This window comes from Panthera leo, chromosome A3 (assembly GCF_018350215.1).
Source record: "Panthera leo isolate Ple1 chromosome A3, P.leo_Ple1_pat1.1, whole genome shotgun sequence".
In the NCBI taxonomy this organism is placed as follows: Eukaryota; Metazoa; Chordata; class Mammalia; order Carnivora; family Felidae; genus Panthera; species Panthera leo.
The window spans coordinates 73,960,011-73,987,847 of NC_056681.1; the positions used below are offsets into that span (position 1 = coordinate 73,960,011).

The 27,837-nt window shown below is 38.0% G+C and overlaps 1 long non-coding RNA gene across 2 annotated transcripts; it reads right to left on the bottom strand.

Moving 5' to 3' along the window:
• Window positions 1-792: 792 nt before the first annotated feature.
• Window positions 793-27,820, bottom strand: LOC122216068. 2 transcript variants are annotated; one of them, XR_006200675.1, is made up of 4 exons: window positions 27,589-27,819; window positions 9,661-9,856; window positions 6,817-6,880; window positions 793-1,396 (listed from the first exon to the last, which is right to left on the bottom strand). It is a non-coding gene; the product is annotated as an uncharacterized LOC122216068 (long non-coding RNA). The 2 variants fall into 2 exon arrangements; XR_006200676.1 differs by lacking the exon at window positions 793-1,396 and adding an exon at window positions 6,096-6,209 and having other exon boundaries at window positions 27,589-27,820.
• Between the last annotated feature and the right edge of the window lie 17 nt (window positions 27,821-27,837).

Here is a 27,837-nt window from a genome sequence, read left to right on the forward strand (position 1 = left end):
CTCCCCAGTGTCTATAAATATCATGGCAGTATGTCTTTGTTTATCTGCTTGTTGTCTCTCTCCTCTCTGCCAGATTTTCAGCTCCATGAGACCAGAAACTTTGTCAAGAAATGTTGGTTGGATGGAAATTTGTAACATCAAACATTAAAGTCTGAGATATCAGCTTTTAAAAATAATTTTTTTCTAAAAATTTTAGAGACAGGGATGGAGCAGTGGCAGAGAGAGAGAGAGAATCTCAAGCAGGCCCCATGCTCAGCACAAAGCCCCACAAGGGGCTTGATCCATGACCCTGGGATCATGACCTCAGTGGAAGTTAAGAGTGGGACACGCAACCGACTGAACCACCCAGATGCCCCTGAGTTATCAGCTTTCAATATTCCTTAATGATATAATGAATATTGCAATGAAGTAGTCAAACGATGCTGAAGAGATGTTTTCCACTATTGATTAAGTACATTAGGTTATCCCAGAAATCTCTATGTGTTATTTGGTACTATGTGGTTGACTGCTTTGAAGTTAGCTGTTCTGCAGAGATTTTTTTTATCCAGTATCTTGGAACTGCCCCTGGTCCTCAGAAACAGATCCTTTATAGTTGTACAGAGGAATGCAATGTGCACCACATATATACTTTAAAATCCTCTCACAGTAAGACTTTTAAAAAGTAGAAAGAATAGTTAAAAGCAATTTTAATATTCTGTTAAACCCAAGATATCTAAAATATTATAATTTCAACATGTAATCAAAATAAATACAATTAATAGGATATTTTCCTTTTTTTTTTTTTTTTTTTTTTTTTTACCAGTGTCTTCAAAATCTGATGAGTGTTTTCCACTGGCAGCACATCTCAATTCAGATGGTAACTTTTAACAGTTAAAGTGAAACATAGCTCTACCCAAATAATGAAGTTACAGGTAATGGAAAAATATTTTACATCACTTCAGTTTTGAAATTTAAACCAATAACAAAGTGGAAAATCCATTTCCTCAGTGGAATAGCAACATTTCAAGTACACCAAAGGCACATGTGGCTGGTGGTGGCTTCTGTATTGGAGAGGTGCATATAGAGCATGCAAGCCTGTCTCTTGGCCTTACTTGATTGGAGCAGCAGCAGCCTTCTGACCACAGCTCAGCCAATCAGATTCTCCCACCCAGGAATTTGAATTTTGAACTGAGATACCCAGAGATCAGAGATGTTTGGCTCTGAGTCATTTGAATGGCAGAATTCCAAAGAGATGGTTTGTGAGCAGCTGTTGTCAGGGTCCCCAGAGCTTCCTTGTCTTCTGCTCTTCCAGAGGCCTGGTTGGTAGTTCAGTTCTTCTTGGATGCCATGAGAAAGCCTGATAGATTTCTAATAAGTTTTTATTTTCTCTTGAGCCAGCTCTAGCTCGTTTCTGTTACTTGTAATGACATTAATAAAAAAAAATAAAATGAACAAAACAAATTTCTTTAAAAGAGATACATAAGATAACATAATTACACAAACAGGTATACATTTATGCAAAAGCGCTTTTAGTACCTCCGAAAAAAATCATAATTGTCCAGAGTGTTATCAACTCTGAACAGAATGGAGCAGGGTATAGATAATTCAAAACAGTAAATTGTTATAAAAAGAGCATCTATTTGATTTGGGAATGTATTTCTGTAAATTGGGGGTGGGGATGGGGACAGAGCAGAAATAAGATACAGCTTCCTAATTGTTTTACAGAGAATTTAATCAGCATGAATTCTCCAAGAATGACGTTGATCACACAGCAGGTGCTTGATAAATGCATGTTGATTAATTGACTTAGAATACACCAGCTGTCGATGAAAGAATGTGATCCACAATCAAACCGTTTGACAGAAGAAAGCCAGGATGGCTTTTAAAATTAGTAACAACATGGAATTCCGTATGCAAATAATCCTTTCTTTGGTTCCCTTACAGATGAGAACAAGATAATCATAACTCTGCTTTGGGACGAAGGTGTTTGGTGTTTAAGGATATAAACCTAGGTAAACGCATTCACCAGTTATTTGTTCCCAGTTTCCAGTAAGCATTTGGAAGGCCTTTTGATTGCATTTATCAAGTCTGTGTGTGGGTGTGTGTGGAAGGGGGTTGGAAGCTGGGGGGAGGAAGTGCAATCATAAATGATCTCTCTTGATCATGGGGAGCTTTGATTTTATCTCTTCTTAGCATCAGATAATCAGTATTTAAATTTCACAGGGTAGGATAGAAACGTAAAAAAGAGTTTCAGAATAGCGGGTGTAAACGGGTGAAGGTGAATCTAATTAATCTAGTATAGTATAACTATCATACTAGTTATACTCTAATATAACTACCAGTTTGTAGAAAGCATCAGAAATAAGAATACACACAGGGACACAGTCAGCCAAATCCAGAATATGGAAAATTCTACAGAACAAACGGCTTTTTTAACAAACAAAAATTGTATAATTATGTTGTAAATGTCACAATTACTGGAAGATAGGACCGCCTCTGTTGGAACATTGTTTTACAGTGAGTTCCCTACTTGTAAATTCCCAGGTGTCATGTTGCATGCAGAAGCTTATTGGAGAGATACCTCTGAGGAAGTGAGGGAGGTAAGACTAGACAGTGGAGAAGCTGAGCCTAGTGAAGTTTCAGCTGGGGCCTCGGTCATCTTGTGGGGAGTTCTGGAGGGGGGTGACTCTTCAGAGTTGTCCCAAATTGAGACAAGGGGGCCAGGCTTTGTATTCCTGCCTCAGCCAGGCCAGTCATTTGATGGGCTGCCTCTTAATAGGGGCTACAACTTCCGGAGAGGTAGTTCCGTGCAACCAAGAGAGTGTTCCTAGTGAGGGATGTGGCTGTGAGGTAACAGCGGCTGATATTCCCAGCAGCTGGTGCATGGGAGTATTGGGCCTGAAGAAGCACTCTTGAGGGAGCACAACAGTATTCACTATAATAATGTAAAGTGGAGGCACTGGCTGGAAGAGACATGGAGTCAGTAGATGATTTTTTTTTCCAAGTGGGAGATATTACAGAATGTTTGCTCCCAAAGGGAATCATTCAGTAGGGAGAAAACGTCATCGATGAGGCCAGAGAAGGAAAGAACAATTGCTGGAGAGAGAACCTTGAGTGGCTGGAAGGCAATGCACAACTGCAGGGGCTGACTTGAGAAGGGAGAACCCAGGGGCGCCTGGGTGGCGCAGTCGGTTAAGCGTCCGACTTCAGCCAGGTCACGATCTCGCGGTCCGTGAGTTTGAGCCCCGCGTCAGGCTCTGGGCTGATGGCTCGGAGCCTGGAGCCTGTTTCCGATTCTGTGTCTCCCTCTCTCTCTCTGCCCCTCCCCCGTTCATGCTCTGTCTCTCTCTGTCCCAAAAATAAATAAAAAACGTTGAAAAAAAAAAAAAAAAAAAAAAAAAAAAAAGAGAAGGGAGAACCCGTGTTATATTCGTAGTTACAAGAAAGAAAGTAGAATATGTGGGTGCCGATGCTGGTAGGCCAGTAGCTGTGGTTGGTAGCTGTGCAAATTCTCTTCTCAGTGAGGTAGAAAGCAAAATCATCAACAGAGGGATCAGGAGATGTTGGAGAGTTGAAGAGAGAGAAAAGAAATGAAACAGCCCTCTAGGAAAGATGGAGAGGTTAGAGAATGTACTGGGAGTTTATTAAAGGCCCATTTGAAGATGAGACCATGAATTTATAGTGAGCATCTTCTTGTGTGGTTGTTTTTCTCCAGTCACTTTTGGCTGCTGGGTGTGACACAGGAAGAGAGTTGTTTTTAACTGGGTAGGAGTTTGGCCAGAAAGTACAGTAAATGTAGAGAGGAGTAAGGGAATGGAGAGAGTATGCAAAAGAGTAGTTATAGTGATGGGGCATGGAATATAAACTGGGGAAGGAGAAAAGAGAGGTGAAAAGGTGATTATGGTCTGTAGGTTTCAGGAGCAGAATTGTGGTACTCAAGGTATAGTGAGAGTGAGCTGGAAAAATAGGAGGTGGTGGCACATATAAAGCAAAAATATAGAGTCAATAAATAAGGGAATTGGAAAAATAGGCAGTCTTATGCACTGATAGTGGGAATGTAGATGGGTATCCCTTCTCTGGGTGGCAGGGGGGTGGGTGGGTAACATTGCAATATCTGTCAAAATATTAAATACCTTTTTCCTAGCAATTTTTCTTCCTGGAATTCATCTAACAATTATAGTTGCACATTTGCATTAAGATACCAGGGTGTTCTTTGCAGCATTGTTTGTAAAAGCAAAATACTGCAAACAACCTAAATATTCATCAATAGGGGACCTAATAAATAAATGATGATACAACCCTAAAGACTTGGTATACTTTGCAGTCATTACAAAAAATACTATGGAAAATCATCATTTTAAAACCTTGGTGTAACTGATTCAGGCAAGGGTCGTCAGTGGATGCTAAAACTATTGAATCAAGGGTGACTGGGGAACAGGATATTTACCTGGTCTTGAAGAATCACCCCACAGACTATTTGTGAATTACAAATATGAGGGGTATCTTTGCACTGGAGAAATCTAGCTGATTCCATCTGAAGATGATCATTAGCATCATCACTAAAGAGATAAACTGGTGTTATGTGTCTAGATCTGATGTGATGCAGTGGGAAGTGCATTCTTCTACTATGATATTCTTACAAAAAATGTTGAATCTTAAGAATCTAATCATGATAAAGCAATTAGATAAATCCAGAACATAGGGCATTCTTTTACAAAGCAATTGCCTGGACTCTGCAAAACTGTCAAATGTCCTAAAAAGACCAAAAAAAAAAAAAAAAAAAAAAAAAAAGGCAAGGGACAACAAAGGAGACTAAAGAGATATTTCCCTTATATGTAACGAGTGAGCCTTGGTTAAATTCTGGATAGAAAAAAAGCTATAAAGGACATTTTGGAGGCTAACTGGGGAAATTTGGATATGGGTCATGCCACAGTATGTCAATACTAAATTCCTTGGGTCTGATAATGGAATTGTGGTTTTATAAGAAAATGTCCTTGTTGTAGGAGAGACAGGCAAGTGGTGAATTGTCATGCTGTCTGCAATGTGCTTCCAAATGACTCAACAAAAACAAAAGAGAAATAAAGCAAATGTGGCAAAAATTTTAACCATTTATGAATCCAGATAAAAGATATGCAGACATTTATCATACTATTTTTTTTTCAGCTTTTTCTGTAGGTTTGACATTTTTGAGAATAAAACTTTTGGGGAAAAGAGAGTAACATAGAGCTCTAAGTACTGATTATTATGTTATTATCATTGGAACCAAGATTTTCAGCATAAGTGAAAAGAGATGGAAATATAAAATCAAACCAGCCAAGTAAAACTCAAATCTTAAATTTAAACAGTCTTTTACATGATCTGTAACGGCCCCTGTGGAGAGGAAAATGAAATCTTAGTATCTAATACTCCTGTCAACAATATTTACATAATTACAATATTTACATTGTTATGGTATGTTATTATTGTTAGGAGTTTTCAATTTTTAGAAGCAACCTATGAACTAAACATGGAAAACTTAAATATGGTTACTAGAGAAAATATAAACGCCAACCTTTATAGGGAACTAATTTTTTCACCTAATGCTGTGATTTACCAGTAAATCAAGAAATAGCAGTAAAGGCCCCTTGTATATTAAAAAAAAAAAAAAAAAAAAAAAAGAACTAGGGAGGGGCTCCTGGGTGGCTCACTGAGTTAAGCATCTGGCTTGGGCTCAGGTCACGATCTCGCAGTGTTTGAGTTCAAGCCTCCTTTTGGGCTCTGTGCTAACAGCTCAGAGCCTGGAGTCCGCTTCAGATTCTGCATCTCCCTATCTCTCTACCCCTCCCCTGCTCACTCACCATCTCTCTCTCTATCTCAAAAATAAATAAACATGAAACATTAAAAAAAAAAAAAAAAAGAACTAGGGAAGCAGCCACCAAAAAGTCTTGAAACAGAAACAATTAGAAGTGGTTCCTATTGGGAAATCGAATTAGGGGTGGGAGAGGATGGAGCAGTAGACAATGGTTTTCATTATAAGCCCTATTATATTATTGTTTTTTTCCCGTGTGTGATTATTGAGATAAAATGTTTAAAATAAGAAAAATTTTAATAAACCATGGGGAATGGCTTACAATTCATAGTGTCTGTACAGGCATAATAAAAACCTGATGTTTAAATTTCATCAGTTTCACAAATTCCAGGGTGGAGTTGGTTATTAGAGGCTATATAAGCCTCAACAGCAGAGGAGCATCCTGTAGAGGAGTAGGGGAGAGGGGGTGGGGGAGAAGGGAAAGAGACAGGGGAGGGAGAGGGAAAGGGAGGTGAGGGGGGAGGGAGAGAGAAGCTTATTGAAATATAAGATTTGACTCTCAGAGTAATTTTGAGTATGGTACAGTGTATTAATCATATTATTCTCTATCTAATGGTGTCCCAGCAACTGGAAACTGGAGCTAAAGCTCTGGGGAAAGATGGCTATTAATTAAAATTTTTTTCAATGTTTTTTTATTTTTGAGAGAGAGAGAGAAAGAGAGAGAGCACAAGCGCATGTACATGAGTTGGGGGAGGGGTAAAAAGAGACACACAGAATCCTAAGTGGGCTCCAGGAGAACTGTCAGCACAGAGCCCAACGTGGGGCTGGAAGCCATGAACAGCAAGATCATGACCTGGGACAAAGTCGGACACTTAACTGACTGAGCCACCCAGGTGCCCCGAGATACCTATTAATTTAGAAAAGGGTGAAATCTCTGGAGTCTCTGATGGTGTGAGATGTGCAAAACAGTGCTGCTGTATAGACATCTGGAGGTAGCAGGGAACACTGCTCTCTTCTCAGCAGGCTAGAAGCCCAGGCTGCATACGTACCAAGAAGGATCCTCCCGGGCACCCCTGGACTCCTTGCAGAAGCACATGCAGTGCCTGTTGAGGTCTGAGAAAGAAATGAAGTCTTGCATTGCTGTGAGTGTAGGCCAAGCTAGAAAAACACTGTTTTCTTAATGTTGTCATAAGCCATGGTAGCCATGGCCATGTGTGGCCTATAAAAACATGTTCAGCACAACTGATTTTATAGCAAAAAGCATTAAGGGAGACAAACAGCATTATAGTGTGATTAAAGATACATTAAAAAAGGAAGCATAAATGTTATCATGGTAAATCTCAGCTATAATCCAACAATAAAATAGAGTTTTGAATGGACAGAGAGGCAAGGAAAAGCCCTTCTGGTTGCAGCATTATGGGGGAGCACACAGGGGGTAGATTGTACCATTGTTCCCTATTATGTGTTGCTCTGCATATGAAAGGGTTATGTTCACCACTGCATTGCTGTCAAGTTTAGCCTTATGACTTGCTTTGGTCTATGGGATATATGCAGAAGTGATGTATGCCCCACATCTGAGCAGAAGCTTTAAGAAGCATCCTGTGGTTTAGCCAGGAGCCAGTATGTCTCACATAGAGGTTGCTCCTTCAGTCCAGATCCTGGAATGAAGATCCTGGAACAGAGCTGTAGGCAATATGTGCAGTGATTGAGTAATAAACCTTTATTGTCATAAGCTACTGGGAGTTGGGTGGTTGTTTGTTCATAACCTAGTGAAAGCTAACTAATATATAACAATCTCCAAATCCTTTTGCTACCAACACCTAGAAAAGCTAGTTGAATTGGAACAGACACAATTTTAAATACATGTATAAACTCCTCCAGGACCTCTAAATAAAGGGATACTAAAACAAACTATAAGCATTTGAAATAATGCTGCAGCTATAAATAGCAATAAAAAAAAAAGGAGAGAAATGCAACAAATTAACCTAAAAAGTCTAGGAAAGGGCATGGCTAATAAAGCAAGCAAGAAAAAGGGAAATATTAAAATTAAAAGCAGAAATGAACAAGTTGAGTGTAGAAAAGCAGAACACTAAATACATGCACCCAATGACTGTATTTATTCATTTAAAGCATTTTTAATTTCTTTTTTAACATTTATTTATTTTTGAGAGACAGAGACAGAGAGTGAGTGGGGGAGGGGCAGAGAGAGAGGGAGGCACAGAATCTGAAGCAGGCTCCAGGCTCTGAGCTGTCAGCACAGAGCCCAATGTGGAGCTCGAACTCGCAAACTATGAGATCATGACCTGAGCCGAAGTCAGACACTTAACCAACTGAGCCACCCAGGCACCCTGTATTTATTTATTCATTTAAAAATTGTTTCTAGAATGTACCCCCTCCCTATTGTGGTCCTTCTCTCTTACTATTAGGCTTGATTACAAACTATCATGGGCTTAATGTTCACTTTGAGAAAACTAATAAATTTTGGTACATTAATAAATAACATTTAGTAACAATAAATTAAGGTTACATATAGAAACAATTTAAATTCTGAACAAATATTTATGCTTCTTTTAAAATTAAACAGAATACATTCTCCAGCAAAAATTCTACGTCTTGGCTATAGAATTGTCATGATCTAGGTCAGTGTTTTTCAGTTGAGGGTTGCAACCTAATGAATCGTGAAATTAGTTTAGTGGGTTGCAATTTACATTAAAAAATGGAAGGGAATAGAACTGAAAATATCAGAGTGCAATGCATGTAGTAAAGATAAGCACTGCTTCAGAAAACATTGGTTTGAGTTATATGCGTGTGTGGGAGTTGTGCATGTCCCAGGTTGAAATCAAAATTTCAGGCGGGTTGGAGTCAAAACAGTCAGCAAAGTTTGAAAGCCACTGATTTAGGGCCCAGGAATCAAAAGTCATGGTAAAAATATTTCACAAGTGATAAAGCTTGGGCACAGCCCAGTCAGAATTAAAAGTTGGCTGCAGTGTCCAAACAAGGCTCCAGGGAACACTAGTAAGTCAGGCTTTCCCCTTTTGTTCCTGGATTGAGAGTCACAAGGGAAGGGTCAGAATGGCCAAGGCAGCAGTGGGCTTAGGGCAGTGGCTTTATGGGTAATTAGTTTTCTATTGCAATAACAAATAACCACAAACCTAGTGGCTTAAAATAACACAAATTTAGGGGCACCTGCGTGGTTCAGTCTGGTAAGCATCCAAATCTTGAATTCCACTTAGGCCATGATCTCCAGGTTTGCAAGATCGAGCCCTACGTCAGGCTCCATGCTGACAGCACAGAGCCTGCTTAAGATTCTCTCTCCTCTTGGGGTGCCTGGGTGGCTCAGTCGGTTGAGTGTCTGACTTCGGCTCAGGTCATGATCTCGCGGTCTGTGAGTTCAAGCCCCGCGTCGGGCTGGAGCCTGCTTTGGATTCTACGTCTCCCTCTCTTTCAGCCCTTCCCCCACTCATGCTCTGTCTCTCTCTCTCCCTCTCTGTCAAAAATAAATAAACACTATGGGGCGCCTGGGTGGCTCAATCGGTTGAGCGTCCGACTTCGGCTCAGGTCATGATCTCACAGCTTGTGAGTTCGAGCCCTGCGTAGGGCTCTGTGCTGACAGCTCAGAGCCTGGAGCCTGCTTCTGCTTCTGTGTCTCCCTCTCTCTCTGCCCCTAACCCACTCACATTCTGTCTCTGTCTCAAAAATAAATAAACATTAAAAAATTTTTTTTTTAAAAATAAACACTACAAAAAAAAAAAAGATTTCTCTCTCCTCTCTGCCCCGACCCCAACCCCCCACTCTCTATCTCAAAATAAATGAATAAATACTTAAAAAAACAAAACACAAATTTATTATCTTACAGTTTTGTAGGTCAGCAATCAGGCTCAAGTCTCACTGACCTGAAATCAAGGCATCAATCAATACAGCCATATCCCTTTCTAGAGGCTCTAAGGGAGATTGTTTCCTTGCCTTTTTCATCTTCTAGAGGCTGCCCACATTTCTTGACTTGTGGCCTTCTTCCTCTATCTCCAAAATCATCAACATTGCATCTCTCTCTCACCCTTCTTCCATAGTCTCATCTTTCTCTGATAACAACTGGGAAAAAGTCCGATTTTAAAGATCCATATTATTAGATTGAGCTCACTGGATAATCTAGAATAATCCCCTTATTTCAAGACTTTTAATCACATTTGCAAATTCCTTCTTGCCGTGTTAGGTGACACTTTCACAGTTTCTGGAGGTGGAGGGAGTGGACATCTTTGGGGAGCATTATTCTGCCTACCACAATGGGTATGGATATGCTTCATCGTTTGAACAAACAGCAGAGCCACACCTGTGCAGTTTGCCTGAATGGAAGTGAGTACAGGTGGTCTGTGAAATGACCCCTTTGGATCTCTATGCAGTACTCCACGAGCGTGTTTTGAATGTTCACCCTACTACCTCAAAGAGGAGAGAGGAGGAAGTTTAAATTACACAAACCAATATAACTCAACCCACAGCTTTCATCTCTCCAGTATTTTCCTAGGAGGATTAACTGTCAAATGGGTTGACTCCTTCAGATCCATAAGAACTGAGAGAGAATTGTGCATAAACCTAAGAAAGATACCTGACCAAATACTCTTCCTTTGATCACATGTGGAAAATTTAAATGCACATATACATAAAATTACTTTATTATTTTTATATTAATGTTCATTGGTTATATAGTATGTATTTCATATGACAGCAAGTGGCAGCTAAAAAAATAAAGTAGTTCTAGAAATCCATTCCAATTTCTGTAATTCTAAAACATTGCATAATTCTGAAAGAAGTCTCTAGAACAACATTTCAGATTGGTACCCCACAAAATATAGTCATTAGCTTAAGATGTCTATACTCATATTTATTTACCCTGGCAAGGAGTAAAGTTCATTTTAAAAGCTAATGTTTTAAGTTCCTAAGATTTCAAAAATTTAAATGCACTTTACTAAAAGTAGGATTTTCAAAACAATCTTTGAAATGATCTATACATAATTACTCATAGAATATCATCCTGCTCAGCATTGCTCATTGAATGTTTACGCCAACTAACAAAATAGGAATGAACTCACTTTTGAGTCAGATAAGCCACAATATTCCAGGGAACTCTAACAAAGCATTTTGTGAATCAGAGTGAGGGTAAAGGAAATGTAAAGAAGTTTAAAAAATTCCACATCAGGTATCAACCGATGGCAATGGGAGCCTTTTACAAATGGACATGCCTGGGTGGAATATGAAAGGAAGTTAATTTTGGGACATAACTCTATTATGCTGTTTCACTTAGTTATCTAAAAACATGGAAGGATGCTAATTTATGTAGCTTTTATATTTTTGGTGACTCATTTTTCTTCTAGTATAAAGGAGACTTTACACATATTTAGTAAGCTAGATTTTTCTTCCTTCTTATGAAGCTCATTGGTTCTTGCTACTCAGACAAAAGAAAAGGTTTTCATTGTTCTTCTACCTCAACCCTCAACTTCAGAGGCAAAATGTTTTCTAGCTGGAAAGATGGAGTCTTTTTCAAAATGCATGTTGGCCTCTCAAGTTAATAGCCAGACATCTGCCCTTGGACCTGTTCTGTCCTGTCCATTCTTTCCTTTCTCAACCATCCTTGGCTCCCTATCTGTCTTGTGCTACTGCTACCTTAATAAGCCTCAAGAGCAAGATTTCTCAGGAAATAATCAGAAAGTCATTAGTCCCATACACCTGTCCAATCCTTTCAGAAGTAATTTTCTACCAAATGTAAAAGATTACAAATGATTAGCATCTACCTAACTGATGTTATTGTGCCAGTTATCTTTCTTTTTTTAATGGTTTTAAAATTTATTTTGAGAGAGAGTGTGGCAAGTGGGGGAGGGGCAGAGAGTGAGGGAGAGAGAATCCCAAGCAGGCTCCACACTATCAGCACAAAGCCTGCTCAATGCAGGGCTGGAACTCACAAACCGTGAGATCACAACCTGAGCCAAAATCAAGAGCCAGATGCTTAACCTACTGAGCCACCCAGGCACCCCATGTGCTATTATATTTCTGTTGGCACAATGCCACAATCTCCCTCCTATAATCTATAATTGCAGGGGCTGGACGCCTATAACTCCATACCCCAAATCCTTCACCAACTGGCTTCCAGTCAGGTTTGGACCATGGCAGTTACTGATGGGAGAAAAGAATAAGCCATTCTTGTGTGGTACCAGTGGTAGAAGTATCTCAATGGTCAAGTGGTGCCCCTTCTGTGAAGGGTGGAATTCTGCACTGGCCATATGGTAACCTTCCAATAGCAAATGCAGCTGGAGGACTCCAGCCTGAGTAGTAGTAGCAACTTTCTCGTCTCTGGCCTTCTTTTCTCTCCCTCTATCCTCTAGCCCTTCCAGCACCTTTGTAACCATTTGCCAGAATTAAATTCCTTTTTGTTTGAACTATGTACAGTGGTTTCTGCTTTTCTGACTGGACTGATTGGACTGATTATATACCAAACTATTACCTAAACTACCAGAGCTTTGGGAAATCAAGATGTTTGTTTCTAAGTGAAAATAGTGTAACATTTCCCTGGAAACCACTCCTGTCCACAAACTGTTATCAGGTAAGTTTCACGCACTTCTTAGTTCTAAGCACCATGAAGCTATACCCAAAAGCAGTGGCTCATGGAGTTTGACAGTCTTGTTTTAACGGTACAAGTGAGATACCCAGTGTGTGATTTGGACACTCTGAATGGTGGCTATGGACAAGTGAAAGTCCTTGGCCAATGGGAATAGCTGATCTGCTGTTCAGAGATACTACAGACTGAGGTTTCAGGCTCTGGTAGTTCCTTGAAAATTCACTGAGAGTATTTCATGATTTGCAAATGGGGAGTGGAGAACAAAGTTGGTCAGGCAATAGAAAGGTTAGGTGTCTAACTGAAGTTGGAGTGGTGGTATAGGGGCTGTCCTACCTAGTTTTTCATCTGTTTGACAAATGTGTCCAGTAGGACCCTCTCAAAGTCTATTTCTAGACTTTGTTTCACAAATCAGGGATTTCGGATGAGAAACCCTAAAGGGATTAACCCTAAAAGTGTTAATAGGGTTAGATTTTTTCTGTGGTGGTTAAGGTCACATTGAAGGGGGTTCCTGTGGCTGCCCCAATTTCTGGACTCCCCAGATTCTCCACTTCAAGACCAGGTGATGCATTTATCTGGGTGAGTCTTTATTTAATTTTATTTAATGCCGCATCTTCCCATAAGATCTATTTTTGCTCATCACTATATCCTCAGGGCATAACAAAGTGCTACATACATTCATTCATTCAGTCCTTCATTCATTCAGTTAATATTAAATGCCTATTTTATTGCCAACACATCGACATAACAGTAACCTCTTCAAAAGCTTCAGAAGTTTATGGCAACAAATTTTGAACACTCTTAGGGTGATTTATTCTCTACAAAATCTCCCCTATGCATCCTTGAATGTCTAAACAGAAATTGCTGTTTCTATTTTTTTTTAATGTTTATTTATTTTTGAGAGAGAGAGAGTGAGAGAGAGTGAGAGAGAGAGAGAGAAAACGAGTGGGGGGAGGGACAGAGAGAGGGAGACACAGAATCCAAAGCAGGCTCCAGGCTCTGAGCTGCCAGCATAGAGCCCACGAGGGGCTTGAACTCATGAACCGCAAGGTAGTGACCTGAGCCAAATTTGGACGATTAAGTGACTGAACCACCCGGGCACCCCCAGAAATTGCTGTTTCTAAATTGACTTATAGATATTCTGGAGTGTGATTTGCCTTTGTTATCCTAAATCTGCTGGCATGAGTCTTCTGTCTATATGCGATAGACCAGTGGTCCCAACCCCAATAAGTCTCAAACTTTAATAAACATGACATGTATGAAATGAGTAGGTGCTACTTTTGATAAGAAAATAGACAACAGGGACACCTGAGTGCCTCAGTCGGATAGGTGACTGACTCTTGGTTTCAGCTCAGGTCATGATCACATGATTTGTGAGTTTGAGCCCCATGTGGGTCTCTACACTGACAGTGCGGAGCCTGCCTGGGGTTCTCCCTCTCTTCCTCTCTCTTTGCCCCTCCCCTATATGCTCTCTCTCTCTCTCTTAAAATAAATAAATAAACATTAAAAAAAAGAAAACAGACAACAAAAGAAACTTCCATTTTGGTGAGAGGAATATAGAATACTTTATAAGTTTGGTAAAATGCTTGAAATAAGGTAAATATATAAAATTGAAATAACATTCATATGTACCAACAATACTCAGTTTAAAATATATAGTTAAAAAGGAATCCTGATTTACAACAGCAGCTGACATGAATTAATGAACTTTAATGAAAATTATATCACTAATATGAAAAAAACTAGAAGATTTTCCTGAAAGATATTAAGTACAGGAAAAGTGTTACTATATTTTAGAAGACTAATATTTTAATACTGTCACTTTTTCTACCAGTTAAATAATATACTTTAAATTATTAGGCAAAATCCCAATAAAAATATTTCTGGAAGAAATTGACAAAATAATTCTGAAAAAATCTTTTTTAATTTTCTAATTTTTTTTGGAGAGAGAGAGAGCACAAGTGCATGAGCAGGGAGAGACCAGAGTGGGAGAGAGAGGGAATCTTAAGTTGAGCATGGAGCCCGATATGTGGCTCGATCCCATAACCCTGGGATTATGACCTGAGCTGAAATCAAGAGTCAGGCGCTCAACTGACTGAGTCACCCAGGCTCCCCAATATAATTCTGAAATTTACCTGAAAGAAGAAGCAGGCAAAAATAGCTAGTATTGTTAGCCATCATAAAAAAATGATTTTATACTACATTCATCTTTAAAATCAAGTAAGCATGCAAAAACAGATAAAAAGAATTGTATCATGTTTTATATTATTTCCTGTGTTCACATTATTATTTCGTTAACAAAATTTTTCCTAAGAAACAATGCAAACTTAAATTTTATATCATAAATTGTGAGTTGGTGAGGATCAAGGAAGTAAGATTATACTTTATCAAAATGTTAGTCTAATCTCAGTTATTGCTCTGAGTGAGGTGTAGCATCTCATTTCTGCTCCTTCCTGAAGAGTTTGTAACCTCTCTCATCTTTCTTAGAGGTAGCCTCCACCATCAGTCTCAACATCTTTATAGAAACTTGGGTCCTTAAGGAACCATGCAGTCCAATATTTCAATGCTTTAAATATCTGGATTCCAAGGGTGCCTGGGTGGCTCAGTCACTTAAGCGTCCAACTTTGGCTCAGGTCATGATCTCACCATTCGTTAGTTGGAGCCCTGGGTCGGGCTCTGTGTGAACAGCTCAGAGCCTGGAGCCTGCTTCAGATTCTGTGTCTCCCTCTCTCTGTCTGTGCCCTTCCCCCGCTCATGCTCTCTCTCTCTCTCTCTCTCTCTCTCTCTCTCTCTCTCAAAAATAAATAAACATTTAAACAAATTAAAAAATATATCTGGATTCCAGTTACAGATAATTTCATTTAAAATTAGCTTTTGGTTTTTTATATTTAGGCAGCTACCATTATTCTCAACTGCTAAAGATTATGACTTGAATGATGAATTAATTTATTAAATGATGAAGCTTTAGCTTCAAATGAATGGTTGTTCCAACCTCTCTAAAAATAGTACTTTGCAATCTGTTAATTAAAAGATAATTCACTGAAATAATCCCTTGATCCTATTAGGTCATTTGAAACCATAACACTTTTCAAATATACGTTCAAATTACTCCTACGGAAATACAAAAAGCAACACAAGGCAGTACTGCTACAATAACAACGTAATCACCAAATCTTAAAATTTTAGTAACAATGGAGCTAGATGTGGAGACTGCCCGTAAAACTGGTGTATACCGGTGCACATTTTTAGCAAGTTTAAAGTGTAATTACGGTAATGGATTCAGTGAAATGGTTTCATCTTTGAAAAGGAATTCAATGATATGGCTGCAATTTCCATACTAAAGTGCCAATTCTATTCTTAAGTTCTCATTAAATTTTTTTTTTTGCCAACTCTTCTTGATTATTTTTTTACCCATGTCCAGTTTATTGATATAATTATCCATCATTATACATGTCATATCCTTGTTCATGTCAGTATTTGAACCAAATCGCTTTATTTAAAGAAACTAACAAAAATTCACAAGGTTTGGATGTGAAATTACAAAGACACCTAATGGCAGAGCTAAAAGCATGTAGACAAAAGACAGCAACAATAGCAAAATGCGAGTGAAAGGAAAAACAGATACTTCTCAGAATGGCAAAGATGTCTCAGACAGGAGAAAAGTATTAAAGTGAGTTTTTAAAATGCAAGCATAAATGATGAGACTGATATTGATTTTGAGTTGTCAAAATATTGGCAAGTGAAATTTATTTATGCGTAATAAGGAAATGTGGTGAAAACATTTTGGGTTCTTAATGTATCCATACTGATTACATTTCATATTTGAAGCGGCATTGTCCATTATGGTAGCCACTAGCCACATGCGGCTACTTCAATTTAAATTAATTACAATTAAATAAAAATAAAAATTCAGTTTCTCATCAGCACTGGCCACATTTCAAGTCCTCAGAGCTACAGTGGACACATAGCTACATTGCACACACAGAAATAGAACACTTCCATTATGCCAGAAAGTTCTGTCAAACAATGTTGTGATCCATGATGAGAAGAGTCGTAATGAAGCTTTATCAATATTACTCATCTGGAAGTTTACCACAACTACTTTTTTATTATCCAAGCCATGACTTACTTACAGAGACAGGTTATACAACCAGATAAAATTTGAGTCAAATTCTTTATTGCTTTCCACCCTCAACCAAGAAAGACTTCCTTGGAATATTATTATTACCTACCAGAACCTAAGAAATGCAATAGCTTCTTGTGAAAACTATATAGGCAGCAACTTTTGACTTGGTATAACATTTCAGATGCTGAATCACTAGGTATAATTTTATTCTTTCCATGACTGAGCAGAACAGCTGAGAAAAACAAAGGATTTTGTCTGCTTTATGTAATAGTATAACCCATAGCACACTCAGACAGAGATAATCTTTTATAATGGGTTTGGCAGGCATTTCCTTAACATGCTGGGGTGGGGAAAATAAACTTTATTATAGCTCTTTAAGGTTCTGAGTTGTAAAAGTGTCTCTACTGTAATATAAGCATTTCTTTATTTTCATTTTTAAAATTTAAAAATAGCTTTGTTTCCATAACTGCCTTAGGAAAATAGTAATAATAAAACAGATAAAAATCATTATATATTTATTCTGTAACATAAAACACAGAAAATGATTGGATGTTATCCCATTCTTTTATGAGCTAAATATAGCTCTAACACTACAATCCAATAAAGGTATGACACACCAAACATTTACAGACAAAACCTACTTATGAATATTAGACATAAAAAACTGACAATATAAGGAAACATTAATAAAATAACTACATAAATTGATTCAATAAAAGAAATCATATGATCCTCTCAGTAGATGCTGAAAAGCCACTGGATGAAATCAACACCCATTTATAGTCTTTTATTATTATTATTATTATTATTATTATTATTAATTCCATTTTTGAGAGAGAAAAAGCATGAGTGGGAGAAAGGGCAGAGGAAGAGGGAGAGAGAGGATCTTAAGTAGGCTTCATACCCAGTGTGGAGCCCAATGCGGGGCTCAATCTCACAAACGTGAGATCATAACTTGAGCCGAAATCAGGCACTCCAACACTCATTTATACTCTTAATAAAAATACATTATTGTATAAAATTAAAATAAACACAAGTATCTATTCTGAATAAAAACTCAATTACACATAGTAAAGCTATATTATCATTACTATTAAATTTTTTATATTTTTATATCATTTTCAGCCAATATAATGAAGCATGAAATAGAAATAACAGAAATAAATGGTGGAAAGAAAAATACAAGAATTTTATGATATTTTTCAGGTTACATAATTGTATAGCAAGAAAATTAGGAAGAACTCATAGCTATTTTTAATAAAAGAATACAGAAATTAAACATTCAATCTGCAAAAATCAGTATATTTCTGTAAAATCACCAAAATCCAGTTAGAATATATATAAAATATCTCCCCAAGTAAAATTCTGAATGAGTGATATGCGTGATCTTTATAAGGAAAACTGCAATCCTTACTAAGATATATAAATGGAGACCTCAATAGTGACAAAAACACATTCTTTCATGAGAAAAATAAGTATCATAAAAATCTTGATTTTTTTCCAAATTAACTTATAGGTTTGATGCAATTCCAATTATGACATTATTCCTGGAGGCCTTAAGAATGAGAATAACATTTACAGAGAAAAAAAGAAAACAAAAGATGTTTTATCTGATAATAAAATGCATCACATAATAAACCATGTTACTATCAGATAATTAAGTACATTACTATAGTTTAAAACAATGCCTCTGAGTAATCTTCCCTGACCCCTGACCTCCTCAATACTAATAGGAAACCAAGTTTTCTAAGATCTCTGGGTCATCCTGGAGCTGGGTCTTGGTAGGTGACATTTCTTCCTCTCCTTTTTCCTTTTCCTGTGGTCTGCCACCTGGTGGTCTGAATCAGTAACTTGGTTTCCACTGCTGCAGGACATCTAGGGTTGGCTCTTGCTACTCCTTTCGTTTACACATTTTCTGCTTAGCCACGGAATTAGAGGTGAGTGCCTGGGTCAAAGGGCACTAAATGACATCTTCCAGTGTTATTTAAAAGCATTCCTATGTGAAATGACATGGTGTCTGAGTTTGCTAAGAATGTTAATTACTATTGAAGCATGGTGCTCCTTTTGTGTGTATTCGCAAATTTGTACAATAAAAAGTTAAAACTAGAAACCAAACAAAGAACCACTGCTCTCACAAATATAAATGGCTGGTTAATATATAAAAGAATCCTCAATCTCATTAACAATAAAACGGGCAAGGGTGCCTGGGTGGCTCAGTTGCAGTTGAGCCTCTGGCTCGTGATTTTGGCTCAGTCGTGATCTCAAGGTTCATGGGATTGAGCCCCACGTCGAGCTCTGTGCTGACAGCATAGATCCTGCTTGGAATTTCTCTCTCTCCCTCTCTCTCTTCCCTTCCCCTGCTCATGCTCTCTATTTCTCTCTCAAAATAATAAAGAAACATTTTTTAAAATTAGGCAAATTAAAACAAATAAATACTTTTTACCTTTCAGAATAAAAACACTAAAACACTAACAGTTTTTAGTGTGGAAAAATAAATACATAATCTTTTGGTGACAGTATCAGTTGATACTGTCTTTTGCAGGGCAATTTGGTAGTACTGATGGAAAATTTTAATGTTCCAAAAATGTTTCATACCATTACACCTGGAATTCCACTCCTCTTTTATGAAACTACTCTGGCATTCTTATGCAGAAATAATGTACACTAATGTTCATTGTAGCATTGTTTATAAGAGTAAAATATTGGACATGAGCATAAACAAGATACTCATTAAATAGAGGCATATCTATATAATGGAATACTATGCATCCACTTAAAAGAACAATCTATTGTACTAATATTGAAAGATACCCTTGGAAAATGAAGTAAAAGATGCTGTGTAAATGGGAATGGTCTCATTTTGGTTGAACAAGATAATAATATGTGTTAAAATGTGCATTTAAAAATTCTGGGGGTGCCTGGGTGGCTCAGTTGGTTAAGTGTCTGACTTTGGCTCAGGTCATGATCTTGTGGTTTGTGGGTTCCATCCCCATGTTGGGCTCTGTGCTGACAGCTCAGAGCCCGGAGCCTGCTTTGGATTCTGTGTCTCCCTCTCTCTCTGACCCTTCTCCGCTTGCACTCTGTCTCTCTCTCTCTCTCAAAAATGAATGAACATTAAAAAAAAAACCTTTTTTTAATCTGGAGACCAATGACCACACAGTTACAGTGGTTTTCTTTAGGTGGTAGGAAAAATAGGAGACTTTCACTTTCTTCATTGTATAGTTCTATAATGTTTGAGCCTTTTTCAGGGCATATATATTACTTTTCCAACAGAAAAAGCAATAGACAAATTATTAAATAAGTAAAAGAGTGTTTACCTGCCAAACTTAAGGAATGTTCCATTATTATGCCCAATTCTCTACTGCCTCCCACATCAGCAAAGTTCTCAGATAGGATGGTTCTACTTATTCTGAAGATGGAAGAGGCTTTTATTACTCTTTTTTGTTTGAGAGTCTTGATCTCAATGTCCTTGGCTGCAAATAGGACTCTCAAAATTGTCTTTACTGTTCCTCCCAGAATATTCTAAAAGGTATTAGAGAGTAAACAGGATGCTCAGTGCCCTCCTTAAAGTGAGAAAAGACCAAACTATCAAGTTTATAAAACCAAGAGGTTTCCACAGTGAGTGCACAAGATGATCCACTGGCACCCAGGAGAAAGTATTAGAATTCATCCTATATATTTTTATCTCACCCTTTGGTTATTTCAATTTTTTTTCAAGTTTTGTTTTTTAAATTATATATTATATAATTGTTCATACTCATATATGTATATGTACATGTATGTAGTTCATTAGTAAATATATATTTATATATTAAGGGGGCATATTTAGACATTTTTTACTGATGTACTATCTGGTCAAAAAAATTTAGAAGCCATTCACCTAGGCTGCAGCTGCTTTTAAGAGAATGAAAAACACATATAAGTCACATAAAAACATGTTCTATGGAATTAGTCATCCTCCGCAAAGCCAGTAATAGTTAGAAGAAACCAAAACAGAAAAATAGATGAGAAAACACATGGAAGACAAATGCAAGGGTCAGCTTAGTAGGTAATAAAAGGTAGAAGGAAAGAGAAGAAGGAAAAACACATAGGAAAATTATCTACACACATACAAATGAAACAGTGAAAAAAACCCCATAATGAATAAAGAAAGGGAGGTGAAATAAAAAGCCACAAAAAGACCCTGAAAATTTAGAGATAAAATGAAAAGAAGCGAACTATCATGCCCTTGGAATTTAGAATGTACCACATCCATAGTTCTTTATTCTCAGTGTCGAGCACAGGGGTTGGTACATAGTATGCACTCAATAAATAAAGGATTTGAATCTATGCCGTTTTATACCAAATGAATGTTTTTAGCCATGATTTGAAAAAAAGTCCTTGTATTTTTGTTATTTATTTGCTGCCTTTTTAAAAGTAGGCTTCATGCCCAGTGTAGAACCCAATGTGGGGCTGGAACTCATGACCATGAGATCAAGACTTGAGCTGAGATCAAGAGTTGGACACTCAACCAACTGAGACATCCAGGACTCCCTCTTTGCTATTTTAAATCAGGATGCTGAATATTTTATAGATTATAAGGAATAGAAAACAAATGACATTGGAAAGAGAATGAAAAATCTGTGATGCTACACCTGCAAATATAATAAAAATCTAAGGATTCATTGGAGAATTTGAAGATATGGTGGGTAATTATTTATTTGCCAAACCATGGAAACTTCCTCCATCCCTTTGCTGTTACATAGACCAAATAATCAAGAAAAGATATTTGCAAAGAACGTACAATTTAGAACTTCTAAAAAGTCTTTCTATAGCCAGGATAAAAGCAATTTGTAGGATTAAAGCAGTGACCTTTTTTTCCCCCTCTCTTTACTTGAAAGCTGAAATAGTACCATTTGGAGTAGCAATTAGGTAGTTCATTAGTGATGTTTTAGATGTTCGATAAATTACATGTGAAGATGACACTTCTATTGCATCGATACTTTTATGCATATTGCTAATAATAACTTAAAACCACTTGATCTGCACTGCAAGCATGTTTTGTTAATATTTTTTTTAAAAACCTGCAAAACCCTGCTCTGCCAGTAGTCATACCTATTCTCTTACTCTCAGGGGCAGAAAAAAACCATGGATTACTCTTAGGCAAATATGAGGCACTATGTATGCAGATTATCATTCACATATTCATCTAATATTCACTGTGGGTCTTTTACTGCCAAGTATTGTGTTGGTGTGGGAGATGCATTTGTGAGATTAAAGAGTCTGCTTCCTCCAGAATTCACAATCATTTCTCTGGTCATAGTCTGATTGGATTAGCAATCACCAATGTATCTGAGATATATTTTTGCATGTGTGTGGATGTGTGGACTCATGGATGTAAAACAATAATAAAAAGGGTAAGAATTACTTAGCATTTAACCATTATTATTGCAGAATTCACAATACTTTCACTTTAAAAAAACCTTCATAGGTATAGATGTCTTTAAAAACTGCATACTGTGTGATTTAGCAATTCTTGTAGAAATTCATCTTCACAAAATGATAAAGATTAGGTGCAAAGTCTTAGTTACAAGGATGCTCACTGGAGAATTATTTTTTAGTGTAAGAAACAGCCTAGATCAATATGGGATTGTTGAAATAAACTGTGTTATGTTTACACAGTGGGAAAGCAATAAATATCAACTGAATTGTTTGTGACTCATATGTTGATATCCTAACCCCTAAGGTGATGTATTAGGAGGTGGGACCTTTGGCAGGTGATTAGGTCATGAGGGTGGAGCCCTCATGAATGGGATTAGTTCTCTTATAAAAGGGATCCAAAGAGAGCTCCCTTTTTTCCACCTGTGAGGGCCCATCACGAAGACAAGTTATCTATATAAAACAAGAAGTGGGCTTTCACCAAACATACCAAATCTGCTGACTCTTTGATTTTGGATTTCCCAGCCTCAGGACCTGTGAAAAATAAATTTCTGTTGTTTATAAGCTACCTAATCTTTGGTGTTCTGTGATAGTCCAAGCTAAGACACTAGATAACATTAAGAAGAATCATGCAGAAATATTTTCATTGGTATGGGAAAGTTTCTGTGATATATTATAATGTGAAAGTTGGAAGGTACCTTGTTGCTTAAGTATCAAGTACAGGGAAGTGTAAGCCCTGACTTTGCTCCAAATCTGGGCAAGAAATTTGACCTCCAAAAGTATCAGTTTTCCCACCTGTTGTGGGTCGAATTGTGTCTTTCCCAAATTCCTATCTCCTAACCCCCTACCTAAGAATTTGACTGTATTTGGAGACAGGACCTTCAAATGGGTTAATTTAAAATGAGGTCACTGGCAGGGGGCCCTAATCCAGTATGATTACAGAGGGAAAGAAAAACCTTTTCCTCTACCCTCTTCGGTTTAGTAGCTGAGCAAATTAAATTGACAAAATAACAGGAGAGGAGGCATCCAATTTTATCAATACTTAACTTTTAAGTATGTGCATTGTATGTGCATGGTGGCTTCACAAAAAAGAAGTGAAAAAAGCCAAAGAGGCAACAGACTTGGAGGCTTATATACCTTTTTAACAAAAGGTGATAAATTGTGGAGAAGTGACTAGACAAAGGAAAGAGGGTTGGGGCTTCTAGAGTGCATTACTTGTGCAAAAGTGACTGGGAAATATGTGCGGGGGATGAAGATTTCTTAATGTAAGACAAGGGTTATTTTTGTAAAGTCTGTGCAAAGTCATCTCAGAGTTGACTCCTCATCTCTAGTGACAAGAATCCTCTCCTCACCTCTCCTCTTACTGGTATGGGGAGAGTACCTTTCTCAGGGCAAATTTATGCCCTGCTTTGCAGATGGTGAGAGAGCAGAGAGTTCTCACTTGCCTTTAGCTCAAAATAATCAGTATCCTGAAAGTGCCACATTTTGGGATACTATATTCAGGCTCCCCTTCAACTGATGCCCTTATAAGAAAAGGAAAGTTTGGTACAGACGGTAAAGAGGGAAGACCATGTGGACACAACAAGAAGGCAGCATCTAGGACACAACGCGAGAGGACTTAGAAGAAAGCAACCCTGCTGACACCTTGATCTCAGACTTCCAGTCTCCAGAACTGCAAGAAAATAAAATTCTGTCATCTAAGCCACCTAGTCTGTGGCACTTTGTTGCAGCAATCCTAGCAGTCCTACAAGATGGGGAAAATCTTAGTAACATCTTTACTTACCTTTCAAGGTTGCACTGAGTCAAATAGATGTAAATCCCTTTGTAAACTACAAAGCACTACACAAATGTTTCTAGTTGTTACATCGTCCCTGAAAAACCTGGGGGAACGCAGTCATGTTAAGACTGGACTTTTTAACCACTTTGTAAGGCAGAGGCTCAGTTCCCATAGAGGATGGAAAGAAGCAGATTTCAGCAGAACTGTAGCGAAGAACACAAATGACTTGGCAGTGAAAGGAGAAAGGCAAAATAAAGAGAATTGTTTCTCACCCGCCCCCCACCCCCGTTGCAAGTGGTTAAAAAAAGAAAAAGACTATACATAACGAGAATAGCTAATATGTACAGAGAATTTACTAACTACCAAGCATCCCAAGGTCCCAACGGCTTTTTATTGTTATTTTTTAGAGAAAGGGAGAGAGCACGAGCAGGGGAGAGGTGCAGAGGGAGAAGGAGATAGAATCCCAAGCAAGCTCCACACTCAGCACGGAGCACAATGCAGGGCTTGATCCCAGCTCTGGGATCGTGACTTGAGCCAAAATCAAGAGTTGGACATTCAACCAACTGAGCCACCCAGGCGTCCCCCAAGTGCTTTTTATATGTGTTCCACAATTAAACCCCTATCACCCCTCAGGTACAAGTACTGTAGATGTATGTATATATGTGTATGTTTATTGTGGGGGAGGTTGTATACATATGTCTGTGTGTGTGTGAGGAGTGTACATATATATGTGTGTATGTGTTATCTATTTTGGTCTCTTTTCCTACAACACATGTCTTCAGTATGAAAATCTGTTCATATGTAGTAGATAAAAAGTAATAAAACTGCCAAAATAAAAAGTTGTGATTTTTCAAGAGATGACTATGCTTTGCACTACTATGAAGCATGAAAAACACTACCTGACTGAACACAGTGACCTATGGTAAAATGCACAACACACAACAAATATCCACATTGTTTTCTTCTTTTTTAGAAGTATTTATTTGTTTGTTTGTTTGTTTAGAGACTGAGTGAGCAGGGGAGGGGCAGAGCAATAGGGAGAGAGAGAATCCCAAGCAGGCTCTGCACTGTCAATGCAGAGCCCAATGCGGGGCTAAAACTCACAAATCGTGAAATCATGGCCTGAGCCAAAATCAAGAATTGGAGGCTTAACTGAGCCACCCAGGCTCCCCACCTCCCTCCCCCCCCCACCCCACCACATCATCTTCTAATTCATGCTCCAGTGCATCCACATGGGTTGCCCTGAGTATGTGCACTGTTCTTTTGAGATTGTGTTATTTCACGATGAACATATTGAACATATTTTGTTAAACTGTATAAGCATACTGGCTTTAAGAATCCCAACTAGTGAATGAAATGAAAAGCCTTACGTTATGAAGGGAAAGTTGAAATAATAAAATGTTTTGAAATAAAGGAGAGAAATTGAAGGCCTGAAGAAATTCAGCCCACCCACCTTCAGGAATAATGCTAAGAAAATAAACGAAAGGAGAGCTTGTGCATCCCAGTTATTGTCTGCTTCTAGTGAAATGGGAGAGCACTGGGAAGAGACTGAAGATGAAGACTCTAATGCTAAGTAATGCCAAGTGCAGTTGAATAGCACTCTGTGGCCTCTAGGCTCATTAGAAACCATACAAGCAGCTTCTTTATGAAAAGAGAGAATTGGCAGAACAAAAGTGGGATTTCTATTTTAAGCTGGTTTAGAAAACAGAAAAAGAGAATAATAAACACCACAGAAATCCTTGTCTGGTGTCACAATGGTTTAGCCTAAGAATGATGATATCCTCCTTTCCTTTTTCCTCTACTCAGTAGTTAAAAAAACAACACTCTATCACACCCATTTCCAGCAAGTGGTGTTTGGAACATGGCTATCCACTTAGGAAAATAATTAACTTATAACCTCCCATTTAAAGTCTACAAGGAAAATACAAAACTTCTATACAGCAAAACGCACAATGAACTAAATGAAAAGACAAATGACAAACATGTCATTGCAACATGTGTCAAAGGGTATAAAAAGCTCTTATAAATCAATAATAGATAAAAAAGAAATCCCAATAAGAAATGGTCAAAGGATATGTAAAGATAATCCAGGAACAAATGCAAAGGCTAATCAATGTCAAACAATGCTCAATTTCAAATTTAAAAATGGAAATTAAAATTATGTTTTGTTTTTAACCTAGTAGATTGGCAAAGACATTTTTCAAAAAGATTAAAAAAAATTTTTTTTAAATGTTTATTTATTTTTGAGAGAGAGAGAGCGAGAGTGCATGAGCAGGGGAGGGACAGAGAGAGAGGGAGACACAGAATCCGAAGCAGGCTCCAGGCTCTGAGCTGTCAGCAGAGCCCGATGTGAGGCTCAAACTCACAAACAGTGAGATCGTGACCTGGGCCAAAGTCGGACGCTTAACCGACTGAGCCACCCAGGCGCCCCTTTCAAAAAGATTTTAAAAGAAGTTCAGTAATTTTCCATTTGGGAATTTACTCAAAGGAAATAATGAGACTTGGGTTCAAAAATTGATGTTCATTACAGACTGTTTATGAATTTAAAAAATTGAAGTAATTTAATCTAGCAATTGAAGATTAGTCAAATAAATCAAGACATATATACTTTGATTTAGCAATTCTTCTGGAATTTATTCCTTAGAATAGTCAATAAAATCAACCGTTCTTAGTGACACAAATATATTTATTTCAGCAGTTTGTAAGGAAAAAATGGTAGAGTACACCCAATCAGGGAGGGAAAAAAAGAAAAAGACTGCAGAGTAATCATCACATCTCTGCATTCACTAAGATATTGTGTGTGTATATATACACAAGCTAAAAATAATGAAATGGTAGTTTATAGAATACTTTGCAGCTGCAAAGAAAGGAGTTCTGTATTTTTATATGAAAAGTGACCTCATAGTGAAAAAAAGTTCCATGACTGTACATATAATATAATCCCTTTTATGTAAATATATCGTTAAAAAGAAAGCCACAGGCCCCAAATGGTGTCACTTAGGTTAAGTCCCAAGTCAGTAAACCAAGACTTAAACTGTAGTTTCAGCTCCTTAGAAATGTAACCTCTAACTAGTTAACATGGGAATTTCTTGGTCAGCATTAGGAAGTTTACTGATACATCTTTTCCGTTCCACTTAGGAGGGTGACCTTGCCTCAAACAATGGATTCTTTGCTAACAATTTCCATTTTTTCCACTCTCTACCTTAAAAATCTTTAATTTCCTGTAGACCTTTGGAGCTCTCTACTACTTGACATATAGGATGCTGCCTGATTCATGAACTGATATAGCTAATTAGATCTTGAAATTTTACTGCAACAATATATAAGGCTGTCTGAAGATATTTTGGGACGCCAAGCACTTTGGCAATGATCTTTGAAGACCCATTCCATAATGGACCCTAATTTAAAATTTGAGTTGGTGTTATCTGACATAAAATTTTGTTATGCAGGACACCTGGGTGGCTCAGTCATTAAGCGTGGGATTTCAGCTCAGATCATGATCTCAGGGTTCCTGAATTCCGCCCCATCTCGCTCTCTGCTGGGAGCACAGAGCCACTTGAAATCCTCTGTCCCTCTTCCTCTGCCCCTCCCCTGCTCACACTCTCTCTCAATGATGAGAAAACATTTTTTAAAAAATGCTTATGTAAACATTTATTTAAATGAATATTAACTTCCATTTTGCCCTTGAAAATCTCCTAATTCTAGTGTTTTCTATGTACGCATGAAAGGTTAAAGACCCACTTGGAGCCCTGAGCTCCAGATAGAGCCAGAGCTACATTGTTTATCTTTGTATTTTCAAACCCTTTAATTACAAACGCTTCTGGCCCAGTGGGTTTGAATATCGTTGGCACTGAGGTGCTAAGTATACAACGGCGAACCGAAGCCTCTGAAGGCCTTACCGAGAGAAGACTAGCCACTGCGCGTACGCCACTGCACCATTTCTAAGCGTGAGCCCCCACGCACTTCTAGGAAAAGAGAATGTAGAGATTCCTGCTATGGCCTCCAGCCAATGGCTACACTTTTGCTCTCAGCCCTAGCAACTCCGGGCCAATAGGCGGAAGGCTATCTTTTGATCCAGTACTGTCCTTTCCCAGCCAATCGAAAACGTTGTTCAAATGGCCCTTTCCGAGAGGAGCAGGCTCCAGGGA